The sequence below is a fragment of the Phascolarctos cinereus genome, unplaced genomic scaffold, assembly GCF_003287225.1.
Source record: "Phascolarctos cinereus isolate Bilbo 61053 unplaced genomic scaffold, phaCin_HiC Scaffold_4;HRSCAF=312, whole genome shotgun sequence".
Classification (NCBI taxonomy): domain Eukaryota; kingdom Metazoa; phylum Chordata; class Mammalia; order Diprotodontia; family Phascolarctidae; genus Phascolarctos; species Phascolarctos cinereus.
Window position 1 is genome coordinate 610088457 of NW_027555847.1, and position 20944 is coordinate 610109400.

Consider the following 20944-nt stretch of genomic DNA (forward strand, 5'->3'; position numbering starts at 1 on the left):
ATAACAAAGTTAGAGAGTGCTAGAGCTGGAACTAAATTCTACATCTTTTTTAATCCAAAATTAAGCACCTCATAATAAGATAAATATTAATAAAGTATGAAAAAATTGGAGAGATTAATGGAATCTAGAATAATTTTTTATAAGATTAGACAGGTTCTTTTGTATTTTATTAAAAGTAAAAATAATAGAAAATTGTATAGGGATGAACGCTGTTCTCTTTAATCTTGGATTAGACTTCAGATGTGAATGGAATTCCCAGGGAGGAAGATCCATGTAGTATTGCAAATCTGAACTTAATCTGTAAATTATAAATTTGTAGTTACCTGGGGGGGCCCAAAGAAGTTAATCGGCCAAGGTCAGTTAGCCAGTGCCGGGTCAAAGATAGGATTTGAATCCATCTCTTCCTGAATTTGAGGCCACCTCTCTAGTTACGATTCTGTTGCTTCTTTTCAGAGCTATAATAGTTGACATTTTCACAGAATAATGTGTGAGAAATTCTTGAGAAAAAGTTTTTTCTATAAAAGACACTATAGAATAATAGAAAGAAAAAATAAGTTTCCAAGACAGAAGAATTTACTTTGCTGCAAATGGCACAATCAAAAAGATTTTGAAAAAAGAGACAGATTTAAAATATAAAAAGAGGTAAAAACCAAGGGTGAAGTACATGAAAATGACAGGCATTGGGGCCTTCCATGTTACCTGACTTTGTCACAGAAGCAAGCTTCAGTGAGGGACATATAGAAGCAATTGGGAATTCTCTCACTATTCTGAAATATCAGAAAACAGAATTTCACAGATATTAACATTCCCTATTTCAACTTTCATAATATTCACAATAGAAAAAGCAAAATACGGGGCACTAGTAACAGTACACCTAGAGATTCAATGTATATCTATAACCTATATCAGGTTGCTTATTGTCTCAAGGTGGGGCAAGGGGAGGGAAAGATAGAATTTGGAATTCAGAAATTAAAAAGGTTAAAAATTGTTTTAACATGTCATTGGGGGAAAATAAAATATTGTCAAAAAAAAGGAAAAGGTTTCTAATGAGATTTAAGGAGTATTAGTAAGGATAAATTATTTCATTTTCCAACCTGCATGTGTTCTCTTGTATAATGAAATTCATGAAACTGTTTTTAACTTCAAAAAAATGAAAAAGAAAAAGCTATTAATATCCTGACACATCATCTTAAGAGAAGATACAGAAGAACTCCATTTCTTCTAATTGGGTATGGAACACCAAACAAGGACTTTTGGTGAATTGTTTATTATTATAGAATTTTACTTCTTGTTATTCTGTATTTGCTAAACATGAAAATTTCCATATACAAAGAAGAAAAGAGAATGTTATCTAAAACTGAAATGTCTTATTACCTAAAGCATTACATGTGTGCATGTGTGTGTGTATATATGTGTATATATAATATACTTAAAATATGATATATTACATTAGTATAATATAATTATAATATAACCATTATATGTTATAGTAATGTTATATGTTATATAATATTTTATATATGTGTGTATATATATAAAATATTAGTTCCAAAGCTGTCTTGCTTGTCTGATCATTTAAAAAAATACATTCCTTTCTTTCTTTTCTCCTTTTTTTGGGGGGGCGGGGCAGAGAATACCTCCCACTTTCTCCCCCTCTCCTCAAATTTCCCCACTCCAAACAAAAAAGCCCTAAATAAGTATACATTACCCAAACAAATTCACACATTGACCATGTCTGAAAAAGTATGTCTTTTTCTACACGCATGGTATATTAGTGTCAAAAATCAGTAAAGAATTTGCCTTTTGGAGTTTGGGTTGGTCATTGCAACAATTAGGATTATTTTAAAGTTGATTTGTCTCTACCATGTTGTGGTCCTTTTACAAAATTATTCTCCTACTTCTGCTCACTTCATTTTTCATCACTTTATTAAGTTTTACCAAGTTTCCCTAAATCCATCAGCTCTATAATTTCTTGTCGTGCAATAATAAACCATTACATTCACATGCATAATTTGTTCAGCTATTCTCCAACTGATTGATGCTCTCCTTTATTTACAATTCTTTACTACAACAAAAAATGCTACTATAAATACTTTTGCACACATAGCACATTTTCCTCTTTCCTTGTTTTGTATGATTCCTGGTAGTGCTTTTTCTATAGCAAAGAATATGAACAATTTTGTGACCTTTTGGGTACAATGCCTAATTGCTTCCAAGAACATTTGGACCAATTTACAACTTCATCAACAGTGTATTAATGCACCAGTTTTCCCACATGCCGTCCAGCAATTGTCCTTTTCCTTTTTTTCATCTTTGCAGATCTGATGGGTATAAGGCAGAATTCAGATTTATTTTAATTTGAATTTCTATTGTTATTAGTAATTTGTACTATTTAAAAAATCTGTTTGTTTTGTCTTGTATTTTTTTTTAGGCAATTGGGGTTAAGTGACTTGCCCAGTGTCACACAGCTAGTAAGTGTCAAGTGTTTGGTCTGAGGCCTGATTTGAACTTAGGTCCTCCTGACTTCAGGGCCGGTGCTCTATCCACTGCACCACATAGCTGCCCCCTACAATTTTTTTCTTTCAAGAACTGTCTTTTCACATCCTTTGACCATGTATTTATAGTAGGATGGTTCTGCAAAGAAGTGCCATATATCATTCTTTTGCACAGTTAATGATTTCAAGGGAGCATTGTGATCAAAGAATTAAGTCTCCTGAATTCTCTTTCAATCTATGACCCATGCTTCCATTAATTCATGGCCTTGTGCTAAGCTGTCAAGGTGTAGTGAGAATGGACAAAGTTTTTATCAGAGTAGAAGTAAACAAAATTGCTCATTTCCTAATGCTCCTTCTTCTAAGTCTGTGAAAATACACTCATGTTATACTTGGATGTATTTGGCATTTGGAACAAATTCACAAGTATAACTTAATCTGAATCAGTGTGACTCTCCCTTCCCCATCACCATCCCAAAATATACCTACTTTTCTAGTTTCATTCAGTATGTTTTTTTTTTAAATGGCCAAGCCTAGGGAGTCATTCTTGCTTTAATCTTACTTTCACAGAGTAAATTGCAGTATCTTTGCATTGTGATATCATGTTTTAGTGGAAAACACAAACACAGATAAGTAAACTCAAAATGTATATAAAATAAATATTAAGTAACCTAGAGGGGCACTAACAACTAGAGAATCAGGAATGGGGTATTGCAGAGGGTATCACTTGAGCTGAGCCTTGAAAAGATCTATGAATTGCAAAAAGCAAAGTTGATGAAGGAAAACATTCCCAGAAATAAACTAGGTTGTGCAAAAGTGGGGAGATGAATTTAAAGGGAAGATCAAGCAAGGCCAGTTTGTTTGGAACACAGGGTGGGTGAAGGGAAGTAAAATATTAACCTAGAAAGATAGGCCTAACCTCATCTTCAAGTGCTGAAATCCTCTTCCTTCAATGCCCAGATCAAATGCAAACTCCTTTTGAAGCTTCTTCTGATCAACCAAGTGTAAAGCAAGCCTCCTTAATTTTTTTCTAGAACATTTCATCTAAATCTTTATTCCCCCTATCAAATTCTATTGTGTAGCATACTTATTTTTTTCCATAATGGCTCTATGCTAGACATAGAATGTAAGCACCTTGAGGTCAGGTATTTTATTGTTTTTGACCTTTCTGTTCCCAGTAGCATCAAGCATAATGGATTACTTCTGATAGAAACTTAACAATATTTAAATTAAATGACTAGATTAAAAATATATGACTCAAATTGGAGACAACTAGTTTTTGAATAGGTGAGTATTATGAGAGGAGCTATACATATTTAGATTTGTACATTATGAAGATTAATCCGGATGCTGTGTGTGGAATGGATTAGAAGGAAAGAAACTAGCACTGAAGAAGATCTAAATAGGAGGGAGGTCTGAAGTAGGATGATAATACTACTGGAAATAGAACAGTTCTGGATAAGAGACACTGAGACAGAATTGATAGGACTTCACAACTTTGTAATTATAGACAATGAGGGAAAGGTCAGATTTTAAAATAAAAGAAATATGGAAGGAGGAACTTTTTTTGGTAGAAATTGATGGGTTTACTTTGGGAAATGAATAATTGAAGTATCATTGAGATATCTAGATAAAGAGAAACAACAGGTAGTTGGAACTATGGATCTGGATCTTAGGAGAGGAGTTGAAGTTATAGATTAGATTTGAGTCATCTGAATAGAGCTTACAGTTAAGTTTGCACAGCGGTTGTAGTCATCGGAAGATATAATAAAAGCTAGCATTTATATAGTGCCTACTGTGTGTCAGGGTCAGTGCTAAGCACTTTACCTTAAGTATCTCATTTCATCCTTACAATATCCCTGTATGCGATGTAGGGTGATGTAGGTGTAGGTGATGATATTATCCTCATTTTATAGCTTAGCAAACTGAGGCAAATAGAGCTTAAGTGATTTGCCCAAGGCCACACAGCTAGTATGTGTCTAAGACCACATCTGAACTCAGGTCTTACTGACAATATGCCCAATACTCTATCCACTGTGCCATCTAGATGCATTAGAGAGAGTATAAAGAGAAAGGGGAAGAAAGCTGAGGACAAAGATGCTGGTGGGGGTGAGGGGGTGCAGGGTGCTGGAATTTTATTTCAAGATAAGGAGGAAACGGAAAATGCATAAGTTAGTGGAAAGAATGATCAGAAAGGTTGATGTCAAGTCAAGATTTTACAGAGTAATAGAAGTCAAGGAAGAGATTATCATATGCTACAGAGAGGTGAAAAATGGTAAAGATTAGGGAAAGGTACCAGATCTGTTGACTGAAGGCAGGGGGATGTCATTGGTGACTTTTAGTAGTATTATTTTATTCATATAATTGAGGAGGAAGTCAGATTAGAAGGAGTTAAAGGGTGAAGGGGTAGAAACAATAAATGGGTAGGAAAATAAAACTATTTCAAGAAGTTGGTCTACGAATAGAAGGGGAAAAATCAGAGTAAAATTTTACGATTAGCAGAGTTGAGTATTTTTTTTTTGTTAATTGTAAGGAATACTTCAGTATATTTATTGTCTGAGGGATAGGATTTGATGGAGAGGAAGAGACTGAAAATCCAGAGCAGATAGAAGGGGATGGTTAGAGTATGGTCCTGGATGAGGCTTTGGTAAGGAGGAAAAGTTCTGCTTCCTCAGAAATAGAAGGGCCAGAGGAGAAAAGAGAAATATGGGTTTGGAGAGAAGGAAAGTCAGATGAGATCACTATGGATGACCTTGAATTTTTATTGACATAAGGGGTGAGGTCATCTGTTATAGTAGAAATAACAATGAATTTGGAAACCAAGGACCTGGATGCAAACCTATTACATATTAGTTTTGACCTTAGGTCAAGTTATTTCTCTAAGGTAAATGATTCTTCTCTGTAAAATGATGAGTTTGGACTAGAACAGGGGTGGGGAACCTGCAGGCTTAAGGCTACATGTGGCCATCTAGGTCCTCAAGTGTGGCCCTTTGACTGAATCCAAACTTCACAGAATAAATCCCCTTAATAAAAGGATTTGTTCTGTAAAACTTGGACTCAGTCAAAAGCCTGCACCCAAGGAAGCAGAAAACCACCTGTGGCCGTGAGACTGCAGGTTCCCCACCTCTGCTTCAGAAGAATAGTATTAAATATGAGATCTATTGAGACTAAATGGGAAGAGAGAGAATTGAGGGTTTGAGCACAATGGAGGGAGTTTCGCGTGGCCATCTGGTAAATGTGATAAAGAGCAAAAAATTCATGAATAGGTCTGGTGTTGTAGGGTACATCTATAATCTCTCCAGTGCAGTCTAAGCTAGTGGATTTCTTGAATTCAGGAGTTCTGAGCTGTGGTAGGGATAAAGCAAATCAGATACCTTTACTGCATCTGGTACTAATATGGTGAGCCCTTGGCATGGAATGCCACCAAGCTGCCCTAAGAAGGAAGGGCAAACCAGCCTGTCAGAAATGGAGTAAATCCAAGTTTCAGTGTTGATTATCAGTGAGCTCGGACCTTTTAGTGAGTGGCTGCTGTAATTTTGGCCTGGGTGAGGTAAGGAGACTCAATCTCAATAGACAAGTAGATAGATAGATAAATTGATAGATAGATACATAGAGATAAACAGATAAACAGATGAATGAGTTAATTTTTTTGCTGTTATTTTTATGGCAGACCTACTACGTACTTGGAAATTATACTGTTCAAATCATTTTAAAATCTTTGTTTCTCTCCCCCTCTCTTCCATTATCCTTTTTAGTGCCTACTTTTCCCTAGTAACTATTGCCCTTCAGCTATACCCTAATATCAGGGGGTCCTTACTTTACTATACTATCCATGCTGCCAAAGGTCCCAGGCTTTCTCAGCTTTACAATCAAAACTTACCAGTGATATTTCTCATTCCCTCAGGACTTTGTTAGCTGAATAATGTAATAAAGTACCAGTAACTGAAAATGTCCCCTTCCCTTATAATAGCAAACACATCCTTAAAGAGAGAATACGTGGACATTTTAAACACCATAGTAGGTGTGCAAGGAGAAGCTTTACAGAAAGGGGACCTTTCCAGGTGTCTGTCATGCCAAATACAAAACTGTCTACTCTGCCCAGACATAAGGTCAGAACTGCGTATTTTAGAGTTATTCATGTTTCACTTTAAAATATGAAGCATAATATTAGGTCAACTCTGATAATGGTATTAAATATTCATCACCTTGGTTATAAATGTTAACCTCTTTGAGGTAAATAATATCCTTTTCATGAGGTGAATATTTCACTCCAAAATGGAAGTTATATAATGCCATAAGAAATGTAACCATAAGCACAGAGCTCTTCACCATAGCAATGGCTAACAAGACCTACCTTGATCCATTTCCATCCAATATGGTTTCCTACATGGTGATGAAACCTGGTAGCTAAACTCCCATAAAATGTAAGGATCCCATTTTATCTACCATGGTGTAACATTTCTAGCAAAAACCCAAAGCACTTACTGAAAGAACAAATGGACCTCAACAACATACAAAACATACAAGGTTGGCATAGTCATTTTTCTCAACTGCAATAAATAAGTTTTGCTATAATATACAAGTTTTTCCACCATAAATTAAATTAAAAGGAAACAAAGGATTTGATAGATATTCAAACTGTAAAACTCAAAATAGGTTATCTACATAAGGAAGCAGAAGATTTTAAAGTTTTTGAGAAATTAACTTAGAGGGAAAATATGGGGACATAATTATTCAAAATAGTGAAAGAAAATGTCTTAAATACTGCAATTCAGGAGTCCCCAACCTGGGGTATATGTACTCCATGGGGGTATGTGAAACATGTTAAGGTGGCATAAAGAGAATTGATTTGACTATGTTTTAAAATTTACTAAAATTTATTTTGACATTTAACAACCTTATGAGACTAAAAACATTGTTCTGAATGAAATTTTCTTTATGAAAACTAATATTTATTTTTATAAATATATATGTAGCATACTTTAAAATTTAGTTAAGATTAATTTCTTTTTACATTGGGTAGATAAATAGTTCAGGATAGGAAAGTCTTGGGAATCCCTGTTGTAATTCTTTGTAGGACAAAGAACAGATTTTTTTTTTTAATGGAGACTACATTTAGCAAACCCTCAAGAAGAAAACCATGTTCAGAATTGTGCATATGTATTATTATATGAAGCAAAGTATACTGAAAAGTACTTTTTCTTAATTTTTTAAAAAGTTTTAAAAACTATATGAAATATTTGTCCATAAAAGAGTGTGCCAGTCAAATATAATTTCTCAAAAATTTACTATGTGTCAAGCACTGTGCTAAGTACTAGTATAAAAAGAAAAGCAGAACCATAGTATTTGCCTTCAAGGAGCTCACATTCTCATGGGGGACACAACATGCAAACAGCAATGGATATAGAAGATACATTCAGGGTAAATGGAACAAACTTTATAACCTGTGTTCTGTAATATAATTAGTTTTCCTGAAGTATTTTCTGATGCTTTTGTTACCTTTAAATACAAGGGCTAATAACTTTGTGGAGAGGAATATCACTTACCTTCATAATATACTTTAAACCCATGGGCACTCACTGCAAAATCACTGGTCAAACGGAGTGAGAAGACAGACTTGGTACTTGTCACAGGTGGAGGCAGATGGAATCCTGTTAACCTAAGAATAGAAATTGAAATCCTTATAAATATAGTCCAAAAGCTGTTAAATAATGCGCCTAAAGTGATCTCTAGGTCCACAGGTGTTTGCCTTTCTGAGTGCTGAAGAGGGTGCTACCTGTTCCAGAACAAGACAAACAAGGAGACATGTCCCATGGGTTTTTGTAGGGCTGTGCCATAGCTCTCATATAACACTCTCCCTGTACTTGTCAAGTTCTACCAAGGCCTCTAACGCTTCCAGGAATTATTTATCCTCTTTTAGCATCAATTTCTTCATCTTTAACATAAGGATAACATGTATAGGTCCTACCTCACACAGTTGTGCAGAAGTTCAAATGACATAATATATGATATATTACAGAGATGGGGGGAACAGAGAAGGAAAGTAGAAATTAGGAGACTATTTATAAAGTTATTGTAATAATTTAGGCAAGGCAGACATGAGTTATTTATCAAATTTAATCAAACCATTCACCAGCTGATTATTACCTCATCAGAAACTGTGAACTCCTCAGTAAATTGGTGGGATTGTTTTGATGTAAGTATGGAATTTTCTTTTCTTTTCCCATTTGAATGGGATTTTTGTTTTGTTTTGGTTTGGTTTTTTGCACTTTATAAACTTGGTTTGAATTTAGTAGTCACAAGTCAATTCATTTTAAATCAATAAGCACTTGCTATGTTTCAGAGATACAAAAGTAAAGATGAAAGATTATTTCTCTCTTCAAGGTGCTTACCCATTGGCGATTTGATCATCAGTAAAAAGAAGTATAGAAGTAAGTATTTGTTAACAAAAGTTAAAATGTGTGAGGAGGAAAATGGTAAATTTTATTGTGTTTGCTTATTTGTCGGTGGGGAAGTAAAGGAAGCAGATATTGCTGATGAAATAGAAAAAAATGTTGGGTCTTCCTTTGGGTAATGCTTGTACAAATTATTTCAAACACATTGGTCTGCACTAAAATAGAAAAAAACTGAAATATGTGATAGTATTTTCAATTCTACTTTGATAGTTTATATATATAAATATTGTGTGGTTTTTAAGCCCATTTTAACAAATTTCCCATTGTTATTAAGAAAAGGTTCAATGTCATTCTTTTATTACTATCTAAATCTACAGTCCTCAGAATTATGAACCTGCACAATTGTACAAGTCAGCATTATGGGGCAATATCTGTTATAGCACACAGGACGTACTTAGCATTCATTGAGCCAGACTATCATTAAGTTTCATCCTGGGTGTAAGACTGGTACTTTTAGGGCACTCATTAACCCTGAGATGATAGGATAATTTATTTTATGCATTACTGGTGCAGTGCACTAAATGGTATCCCAGGTGGCCTGGAAAGTTATTGTTTTTCCCCCTGGTACATGGCAACCTTGCCATCTCTTAGTCAGCCAAAAAGATAATATGATCTCGGACCATATTAAGAGAGGCCTAGCTTCCAGGAATATGAAAGTAATAATCCTGCTGTACTCTGTCACCATCAGATTACATCTGAAATACTGTGTTCAGTTCTGGATACTAGAGTCTACAACTGTCATTGATTGACGAGTTGGAAAACAACCATAGAATGGAAAGCAGAATGGCAAAAGATCTTGGCTCCTTTGCTCTACTGACAGCCTGCCATCCCTAGTGAGCTCTGCCATACTTTCTCCGTACTTTATTCCTGCCATCTGAAACAAACCTAGCTATGTTTACAGAGCCTCATTTTGCAGCCCAATCTAATCCGATAAATCCAATTTAATCCAACAAAGCATTTACTGTGTTCATTTTATGTTCAAGGTACTTTGCCAGATGCTGGCAGTATAAGTACAAAACCAAAAAAAAACCCCAAATCACAAATTAAACAACAACAACAATAGTACCCACTATTAAAGAGCTTATATGTATACAAGAGAAATAAACTATATAAATTAGATAAGAATATGTGTAATTATTTGAGGAAAAAAGCAAACCCATTAATAATTAGGGGGATCAGACAAAGGATGTTGTAAGAGATGTTGTATGAAGTTAAGCTCTCTTTGAAGTTAGGGATTCTAAGAGGCTGAGGTGAATAGGAGTATATTCTGGGCATGAGAAACAATTTGTTTCCATAATGGGTCTGAAAGACCCATTCTGGTTGACTTATATGATGGATATTTTTGGCCTCCACACAATTCATGAAGATTGTTTACTAAGACACAGCAGGGTTCCCAAGGTACAGGTCTTAATCATGCCATTCTATTCTCCTCCTTAAGAATCTTCAGTGACTTGGAAATGAAAGGGATGGTTTTAGAAAAGCCTATGAAGACTTGTATGAACTGATGATGCAGAATGAAGGAAACAGAACCAGGAAAACAATTTATACAATGACATAAATGCTACAGACAACTTGGAAAGATAACAATAATCAAAAACAATCCCAGAGGACTAATGATGAACATGCCACATATCTCCTGATAAAAAAGTGAAGGACTAAGTGTGCAAAGTGAGACATATTTTCTTGGATATGGACAATGTAGAAATTTGCTTTGACTATACATATTTGCAACAACTTTCCCCTCACCCCCTTTATTGGGATGGGTGAGTAAGAAATTGAGAAAGTAGATTTTGCTGATTTTTTAAAAAATACAATTTAAAAAAATTTTAGTGATTCTCTTTTACCTCAAAGATAAAAATATAAACTAAGATTATAGATTTATTACTGATATAGACCTTAGAGATGATTTATTTCACCATTCTCAGTTTACAGTTGAACCGAGCTACGGAGAGGTAAAAAAAATTTTTTTTGACTAGAATTACCCAGAAAATTAGTATCTAAGGTGTGACTGAGTCAATTATGCCCTGATTCAAATTCCAATGTGCTATAGATGACAACATGTTGCCTCTCTAATTTGCTATTTACACTGACATTCATAAATCTTCAAAATCTGCCATCATGTTTTTCCAGTTTTATTTGACATTATTTCCCCTTCATTTACCCTACATTGCAGCCAAAATTCAAAATTCTATCTACCATCTCTAGAATTCTCACAAGATTTCCTCTTTACCTAAATGTATTTCCTTCTTATTTCTACTTTTTAGAATCCTGGCCTTCAGTCAAATTCCAGCTCAAGAATCACTACCTTTTGGAAGCTTCCTCCCAGTTGTAAGTCTTGTCCACTCCTTGTACTTCATGTACTTCATGTTTATTTCACTATGTATAGTATCAGGACACCTCCCCTGTTATACTCAAGAAAAGGTAGTCAGAATATTTACATCCACTCAGCTTTCATTTTTCATTTTGTGCATGTGTGCATGCGTGCCCATATGTTTAAGTGTTAAAGCCATCAGCTTTACTAGTCAGTTGGAGGATAAAATTAGCTCAGAATAAAGGCATTTGATAAGATAGCAATAGAAATACTCCCTCCATTAACATAGTTTATACTTTTCCAAAATTACAAACATCATCAGTGGCAAGACTAGACACACCTAGTGAACATGTGTGGTTGGAGACATATGTGGGCCCTTTTTTACACATATTTGTCCAACAGCAAATCTCCCAAGCCTCGATCCTCCCTAAATGAGGATACGTTATATCCTTTCATCCACATCACCCCAATAAACTATGAAACTATTTGAGGACTAAGAATGTCAATTTTTTTTCCTTTCTGTATCCTCCAAATCTTGCATAGTACCTCGCACACCCTTGAATTAAGGGAGCATATTGACAGTATGAATTCTTTTGTAGTTTTGAAGGGGTTATTAAATGAAATCCCAGTTAGTAGTCTATATTTATGTTTAGTAAGTCTCCAAAGTGCCCATTTTTTCCTTCCAAATGGAAAACATACTTTTTTGACTAGATTAAGGCTAAATTAATTTGCAGTAAATGCATCAACAAAAGAAAGAGAAATTAGATTAGACAATGTAATTTTCTGCCAAACAACTATTGTCTAAAGAGAATCAGAAAAAAAAATAATTGTGTCAACTTTAGCTGCTGCTCATGATGATGAACATTCACAACTAGTAATCAACGCTTTCGGTGTTAAAATTATGATCTTAACAACATTAGAATGAAACAAATATAACAGTTAATTCTTTGCATAAAATGAAAACAGACACTGAATAACATTAAATGATACCATTGAATTCAAATGATAGTAACTATGTCAATAATCTCGATAGTATTCTGATGGAAGCACAATTGACTCGTGATAATAAGGTTAATAGCTAATAAAATCTTTACTTTATATGTACCCAATAACTTTAAAATTATTCCATTAATTTATTTTGGGAAAGATGGTTTTATTACTTTCCTTACAGCACAGTTAAGGCAACTCTAGAATGTCTTACCTTTGATGGCATAATAGAATCTTAAAGATTCTCAAGTCACATAATCATTCATGAAATATATATTGAATGTTGTGTATAAAACACTGTGTTAGATTCTAAAATGGGGGGTTTCTTTATCATTATTATGTATTATATAATATATAATATATTATATATATTATAATTTTCAGATATGCTATGCTCCAAACACTGGACTACTTACTGGTCACACCTGGTACATGTCCTTCTAGCATCCTGCTTCCAGATCCTTGGTCTAATCATTATCTGTGCTGACAAATATCCTTTTCCTCTTCTTCCTATTAAAAACCTTATCCATCTTTTATGACTCACTTCATATGCAATCTCTTCCCTCATACCAACCCTAATCCCTCTTCCCTAAATTAGTAACAATCCTTTCTCCATCAACCTCGACTAAGTCTTACTTTCTTTTTCTCTTATTTACATATCATACATCATTTTGTATTAATAATACAGTTAGCATTTATATGTTGCTTTAAGATTTGTAAAGAGCTTTATGAATATTCTCATTTTATCCTCAAAACCACTCTGGGAGGTAGGTGCTATTATTATTCCTATTTTGTAGAAGAGAAAACTGAGGAAAAGACAAGTTAAGTGATTTGCCCCAGGGCTGTAAACCTAAGTGTCTGAGGACAGATTTGAATTTAGGTCTTCCTAATTCCATCCAGGTCCAAGGCTCTATCACTACACAATTTAGCAATGATGTCATGTTCTAATACTAGATTGTACATTTCCCACAATTAAGGATCAATGCACAGAATCATCAGAGAATCTAATACATGTTAAGATGAGAGAAGAAATCATAGCTTTCAGCCTCAAGGATGACAACGATTCTACCCTGTTATCCTAACTATAACAATGTGTTTCCTGTGATTCTGATTGGTACCTTTACTCCTTTGTTCTTCTAGGTCAAGGGTTCTTAACGCTCCACCCCCCCCCTTTTCTAATGTTATGGACCCCTTTGGCAGTCTGGTGAAGCCTATAAAACCCTTCTCAGAATTGTATGGGAGAAAAAAAAAGGGGGGGGCAGAAATGTCATCGAAGAGAAAGAAAGAGAGAGGATGAGAGTTAATCTTAAAACTATTCAAAAGGCCAGTGATTTGATAATGATCCTATAATCCTAATTCTTAGAAAAATTCTAGAATGGATTAGCAATGATAGAGATTATAGTGAAAAGGAACAGTCAACAATGAAAAAACAGCACAGCTTCTGTCCAAGATTATGGTTCCATATCTTGTGCAAAGCTCATTCAAAGACTAAGTTTGGATAAATAAGTCTTATAATAAAGATAATGATAATGATCTTACTGTTACTACTACTAACACCCCTGGGGCAACTAAGTGGTGCACTGGATAGAGCACTAGGCTTAGAATCAGAAAGACTCATCTTTATGAATTCAAATCAAGTCTCAGGCACTTATTAGCTGTGTGATCCTAGGTAAATCACTTAACCCTGTTTGCCTCAGTCAATCATCTGTAAAACAACTGGGGAAGAAAATGGCAAACTACTCCAGTATCTTTGCCAAGAAAACTCCAAATGGGGTCATGAAGAGTCAGACACAATTCAAATGACTCAACAACAACAATTAATACCCCCAAGAAAAACCGGACACCAAGAGATTAAAAAGTTGTTCATAGGAAGATGAACACAGACAAAAGACCATAGGAAAAAGGTTAAAAGCAAACAATCAAGGGACTCTTTTGGAGACTCAGGAACTCCCTGACACAGTATTAAAGCTGACTTTATATCCTCCTTGCCCAAAGTATCCCAGATTAATCCTCCTGAGGATAAGATAGCTCAAACTGACCCATGTCTGCTCTATAGTTTCATTACTGGAGCCACACTGGAACTCTGGGACTATAGGAGGATTTAACCCAAGCCTCCTCAATTCCATAATTGTACTGGCTCCCCACAATAGCTTCATTAAGAATACGTCATCTCAGATTAAACTAATTTCCTTTTTTTTTTTTTACTGGATTGCCAAACTTGTAGAACAGGGAAATGGTAGATGAAGTTTACCTGGTTTTATGCAAAAGATTTAATAAAGCACTCAAGCTATTCTTGGAAAAAAGATAGAGTGCTGTGGGCTAGACAATAATACAAATAGAAGGACTGATTATTTGTTGAATGGCCAGATACAAAGAGTAGTTGTTAATGGTCCGATAGCAATTTTACAGGTGATCTCCAGTGTCCTCCAGGGATCCAAAAGTCCAGAATCTAGGCTAGCCCTGTACTATTTTACTTTTGTTTTTGTTGTTGCTGTTAAATTAATGATGTGGGTAGTGTTCATAGCCACAAGGCTAGGAAAGCCAGCTAACATCCTGGAAGAGAGAGACACGATCAAAAAAGATCTTGTCAAACTAGAGCACTAGGCTAAATTTAATCAAATGAATTTCAATAGGAATAAATGTGAAGTCTTATATTTTAGTTCAACAGCACAAAATTGTTGAGGCATAGCTAGACAAACATTGAAGTGTGGATTTGTAGTGGACTGTTAGTCCAATGTGAGTAAAAAAAATGTTATATGGCATGCAAAAAAAATCTAATGTAATTTTCTGCTACATTTTGAAAGACATAGCTATCTTCAAGGAATTAAAAGGGCATAGAAGAATTGATTGCATTCTGCCCTGTGCTCTCTTTAGAGCACATATGGAGTATTTTATTCAGTTCTTGGCACTACAATCAAAAAGGGGCATTGATAAGCTGGAAATTGTCTAATGTAGAACAACTAGGATGGTGAGGGGTCTCAAGACTATGCAATATAAGGATCGGGTGAAAGAAGAGATGATTAGCCTAGAGAAGACTGGGCAGAAGGGGTATGATGGATGCCTACTATATGCCATGTGGAAGAGGGATTAAACTTTTGACCCAGAAAGCAGAACTAGGAGCAAAGGGTGGAGGTAAATTAAGGTTCGATGTTGGTAAAATCTGAACTATACACAAGTGGAATACCTCAAGAAGTAGTGGTTTCCCTGTCATTGTAGATCTTTAAACAGAAGATTTATGACAGTTCATATGGTAGATTACGGGGAGTAGGCATTCCTTTTTGGAGATGATCACTGAGATTCCCACTTTAAATTCTGTGATCTCTATGTGTTAGATTCTCAGGTATACAATCCCACTCTCTCCCCATAATTCCGGTCCCGCATCATCATCGCTACATGGATATTCCAAATTCAACAGTCTAAGATAGGCCTTGATATCAGTTTATCTAAAGTTAGCTCATCACCCACTACAGCCTATTGATGAATCTTTTCATTACCTTTTGGATCAGCCACAAAAGGTTCTACAGTGGCCGTGGTGTTCCAATAATCATAGTCAGCATAAATACTGTATGTTTGTAAATATACATATATATATATATATATATTTTCCCAATATATATCTGCGGTTTCATTGGTATAGCAATGTAGTTACAAGGGGGTGGGAGGGGATCCCCTCTGTCAGTGCAAACAGGAAATGGTACTAAAATCTGTGACCTCATAGAGTTACCCGGGGCATTGAGCATTAAGTAATTTAGTTGAGGTCACCTGTGTGATCTTGGTCAAACATACTCAAGGATTAGACTGGATTATATTAGTTGGATTGTATTACATTGCATCTTATTGAAATAAATTAAATAAGTCTTTATTATGTGCCTCCTATGTGTGAAACAAACTATTATTTCTCTACCACGTTAATAGCCAATTATTAAAACTGGGGAGACCCCAGCTTTTTTTCCCTGTCCTATTTCCTTGTCCAATCTCTCAAGAACAGGCTGATGGGTGATAGGATAAACATTCTCCTCGTTCTGCATGTTCCTACTCCTCCGAACTAGTTTAGTAAGGAGATAGATTCTCTGTTTAGATTGCCCAAGGCTGGGGGTGGTATGGGTACAGGGATAATCTCTCTGACCAAGAGTGACATGATGTCACTCTCAGCCCCTCATTGAAATGAGCTTTGTAAAGTTCACTCATTAATTATTAACTAATCACAGTAGATTGTCACCCTCAGGAACACTCCTCTTTCAAAGGCCTTATAAGCCATGAGCCTGCCTCCATGATTAACTTTGGCATTCCAGAGTGCCACTGACCCTATTATTAAAAATGCTAGCATTATTAATAAAATGATTAGAATACCCAGAAATCACGTCTGTCAATCTTTTTAAATGCCACATGTGCAAGACACAGAGTATATAAATTCAAAACATCCCTGTTCTCAAGGGGCCTATTTTCAACTGGTGAACATTAATTCACATAAATGTATAATAATTATACAAATAAATGACTGATAAATTTATACTTAGTAAAAATATCAGTCAGAGTCTAGGGGAGGCATTAACTAGGATGACCAGGAAAGTCTACCTATAGAAGGTGGAACCTAAGTTAAGGCTTAAAGGAAGCTTGGTACTTCAAGAGGTTGAGGTGAGGAGGGAAAATGTTACAGGCATGGGGATTAAGGGTTGAAAAGGAAAAATCCTGGGCAAATGTAAAGAGGTGGGAGATAGAATACAGGCTTGGGGAATGTCAAGAGATTAGTTTATTTGGGGGGGGTTGTTTGTTTTCAGAAGGTTAGGTGAAGGGGAGCAATGTAAAATAAATCAGGAAAGGTCAGCTGGGGAAAAACTATGTAAAACCTAAGTGTGAAACAAAAGAGGATAGATATATTTTATTCTAGTGGTAATAGGGAACAACTGAAGCTTCTTGTGTAGAAGAATGATGTGATCAGAATAATATGTAGTATATATTGATCTTTCGGAAAATTAAAACATATTTCTTGATTAGTCATTTCAACAATTTCTGGTGTAGAAATTGTAAAGTGGCACACTTAAGTGACAAGTGGTCTACCAGGCAAGGAAACTTTGATTTGCTATTATAGTCTTGGAGATTTAAATTGGTGATATCCCAAAAGACATAAAGGTTTCTTTTGTGAAAGATGTGACAATCAACCTTTAACTGCAAACCAAATAAGCATTTGTCTAAGAAAGAGGAAGTCAAAGTTATGAAGATCGATGTTCTTCCAGCCACAGAATTAAATTAGAACAATCTCTTTTAAAGTTCTAACTTAAGCTGATGGGAATAGTCCTGTTCTGTCATGCCAAAATGGATCTCCATAAACTGTTGACAACAGAAAATATTGTTGTAAAGGAGCCAACAACATGATTATACTGCCAGCTCTTAGCTCAAGTGCACTTACAATCTAACACTGAAGCTATAGAAAGGAAAAGAAGCAGAAATTTATGACATACATTTTAACATTTAGTGTCTGCTTTTTCTAGCACAAAAAAATTCTTTTGAAAAGACAATGTCTCTTCCAAACTATATCCCACACTGCCAAGTTCAAAGTTATTTTGGATAAGACACGAGTGATTTTAAAATATGTGACTAGAACTCACCATACAATATCATTGAGAGTATGGGGGGAGGGGATGAGGAGAGAAGAATGAACACTTGTCAGCACAAATGATAACAGATTATTTATAAAGCGCCCCCCCTCCTCTTTTTCTTTTCTGTGGAGGGAAGGAGGGACCAGATATATGATTTCATTAGCATAGGGAGCAATCATCGATAATTTACTTTATAAATGGAGATAGACACCTTTTCTGAATTTACTATATTGAAAGAGTTGCCTGAGGCACTAAGAGATTAAACAATTTGTCCAGAGTCTCACTGTCTGTTTATGTCAGGGGAAGTATTTGAAACCAGGTCTTCCTAAGTGGAAAATGAGCTCTTTTATGTAAGTTATTTTTGCTACAAAGTCTGAAAACTCATTTGATAACAGTAGATAGAATGCTGGATCTGGAGTCAGGAAGAACACAAATCCAGTCTTAGAAACTTACTAGCTGTGTGACCCTGGATAAGTCACTTAATTACTATTTACCTCTTTACCCTTAAATGTAGAAGAGTAATATTAATAGTACCTACCTCCCAGGGTTGTTTTGAGAATCAAATGAGATAATATTTATAAAAAGCTTATCTTAGTATCTGAGTAGGTGCTTATATAAGACTAGTTATTATTATTATTATTATTTAAATAAATTCAGAAAAAAACTCAGAATCAAAATAACTGTTAAAATGAGCAATTTCTTATATATTTAGAAGCTGAAGCCATTTCAGTCTAACAACTAATGGTTGTCATAAATCAGTGCCTAATGTCCAATGCTATCATGCTGTCATAGAACATTTTCTGATCACTAAAGGTTTATAATACAATATTCAGTTTATATTTGCGAATTCAAGGATTAACAAGAATGAGAAAGAGTTGGAACTCATTGGATTGTATATCTGTGTTTAAATTTTTTGCAAGGAGCCCTCAGTAATTTGGAATTATTATTATTATTATTATTATTATTTTTTGCTGAGGCGCTTGGGGTTAAGTGACTTGCCCAGGGTCACACAGCTAGTAAGTGTCAAGTGTCTGAGTCAGATTTGAACTCAGGTCCTCCTGACTACAAAGCTAGAGCTCTATCCACTGTACCACCTAGCTGCCCCTAATTTGGAATATTTTGAGAGAGGTCATAGGAATTCAGGAATATTTTCCAAGAAAGGTAATTGCATTGCATTCTGATAATATAACATGAACACAACAAAATGTTGTTTCTACACAAAACTCACTAACATTTTAAAAGGCTAAATTTGGCTCTATTTGTTTTCTTTTCAAAACCTACGTATTCAGTTTCATCCTTAATAAAATCCATTTTCACATAAAATTGCTTCATTCCTTTTTTGTTCTTGCTGGGTTACACTCCAGGGTTTTAACTGGTTGGCTACTGGATTGGGAACATGAATATAAAAGGGACGCCAAACCTATATGAATAGTTTCAGAGCTTCTAGATACCTAATATAGTGCTTAGTCTAACGAGGTTAAAACATCTAGTTCTTAAGATCACAGCATACCCAGGCTTCACAAAGTAATTGCAACATGGTAAGCAGGCCCATTATATCAGTGTTCCAGAAAGGTTCACAAACAGAAATATTCAACAATCTTGTGAATATTTTGCTACTGCTATTGGGGAATGAATGGTGGGAGGATGGTAGGCACATGTTTTCAATTAACAAAAATTGAGTCAATGTCTTTTTATTGACACAGTCAATTTTGCTAATAAACTTATTTCAAAAGCCAATTTAACGAACAGATAAGAACTAATTGGCATGGGTACATTTATATGATATGCAAATAAATGTTAATGTGTTTGAAAAATTGGGTTAAGTAGGATAAACATTCATAGTCAATCTTGCTTAACAAACTTTCTGTCTACAATTCCAAAGTAAAATTTTGCCTTGTCTACATCTAAATAATGATTAATTCTAAATGGGTGTCTACCACTCCTAGTGCCACATCTGTGTCAGGACAAGTTGATTTTGCTAACAGCCTAGGGACAGAATTTACTACAAAATGATTTTACTATAAATTTAGGAGCATGAAGGCTGTCTGAAAGCCTAACAACATAATTTAATTCAAAGAGCTCTGGAAAAGATTAATTTGAACTCATATGAACTAATATTTTCAACTAATATGATAAAAAAAAAACCCTTCTCATTAAGTGCATATTACACGAAAATGCTGGGGCAGATTAAAAAAAAAGTTTATAGAAGAGTCCTTCCCTCCACTCAGAGTTTGTAGTCTAATAGATAGTGAACTAACCCTGCAATAATGTACAATATTACAAAATGAATGCATTAGAATCACAAAAGGAAAAGGCCTCCTGACAAAGGTGTTATTTGAGTCAAGCTTTAAAACACAGGGAGGAATTTAACAGGCAAAGAGAAAAACATTTCAGTCACAGGGAGAGCCTGACTGTATGTTCACTTTTCAGAGAATTTAGTGTCCCTAGCATTGTGCTTTGCATTTCTGAGCTGGCCAGAGAAAAATTCTGTGACTAATTTAAATGTCTTTTTTTCCCCTTTCAGTTGTAAATCCTTGACAGCATCTCCTAGGGTGATTTACTACTCCCTGACTAGACCACCAACAGAGGGTAGAACTTTGACACAATCCTTTCCTCCACCTTTAGAGACTCCTAGGCTCAATCACTTGGATTAACAAACTTGCTCCACCTCTGTCTTTCCCAGTTCTGGTGACAATGAATCACTTGTTCTCTAAGTATAAGCCACCTCCCCTCTGTCAACCTCCACAGCTTCCTATTTTCTCATTCTCATTTCCTCAAATCTATCCTTCCCATGTCCCACACCAGTTCCACCTTTCCACTGTCTCCTCTGGAACTCTTATTCCATAGTTAACAAGCTTCCTTTCATTTCAGACCTTTTCCTCTCTGGTTCTTTCCATCCATTCACACAGAACTATTCACTCCCCAGATACCATTATATTCTTAGACTCTCTCTCTGGTACTAGCTATGCTTTTTCTAACCTCTTCCCATTAGCCACCCACATATGACTTTTCCTTTGCCACTATAACTCAGAAACCTCTCCTCTTTTGAGGTTCATGCCACTCAAATTTATTACCAAATCTAGAGCCTATTAGTAGTTATCG

General features: G+C 35.2%; 1 pseudogene; it reads left to right on the top strand.

Annotated features, from left to right (window-relative positions):
- The window catches only part of LOC144456581 (actin, cytoplasmic 1 pseudogene), a 69406-nt pseudogene extending 48910 nt beyond the window's left edge, over window positions 1-20496 (top strand).
- The last annotated feature ends 448 nt before the right edge of the window (window positions 20497-20944 follow it).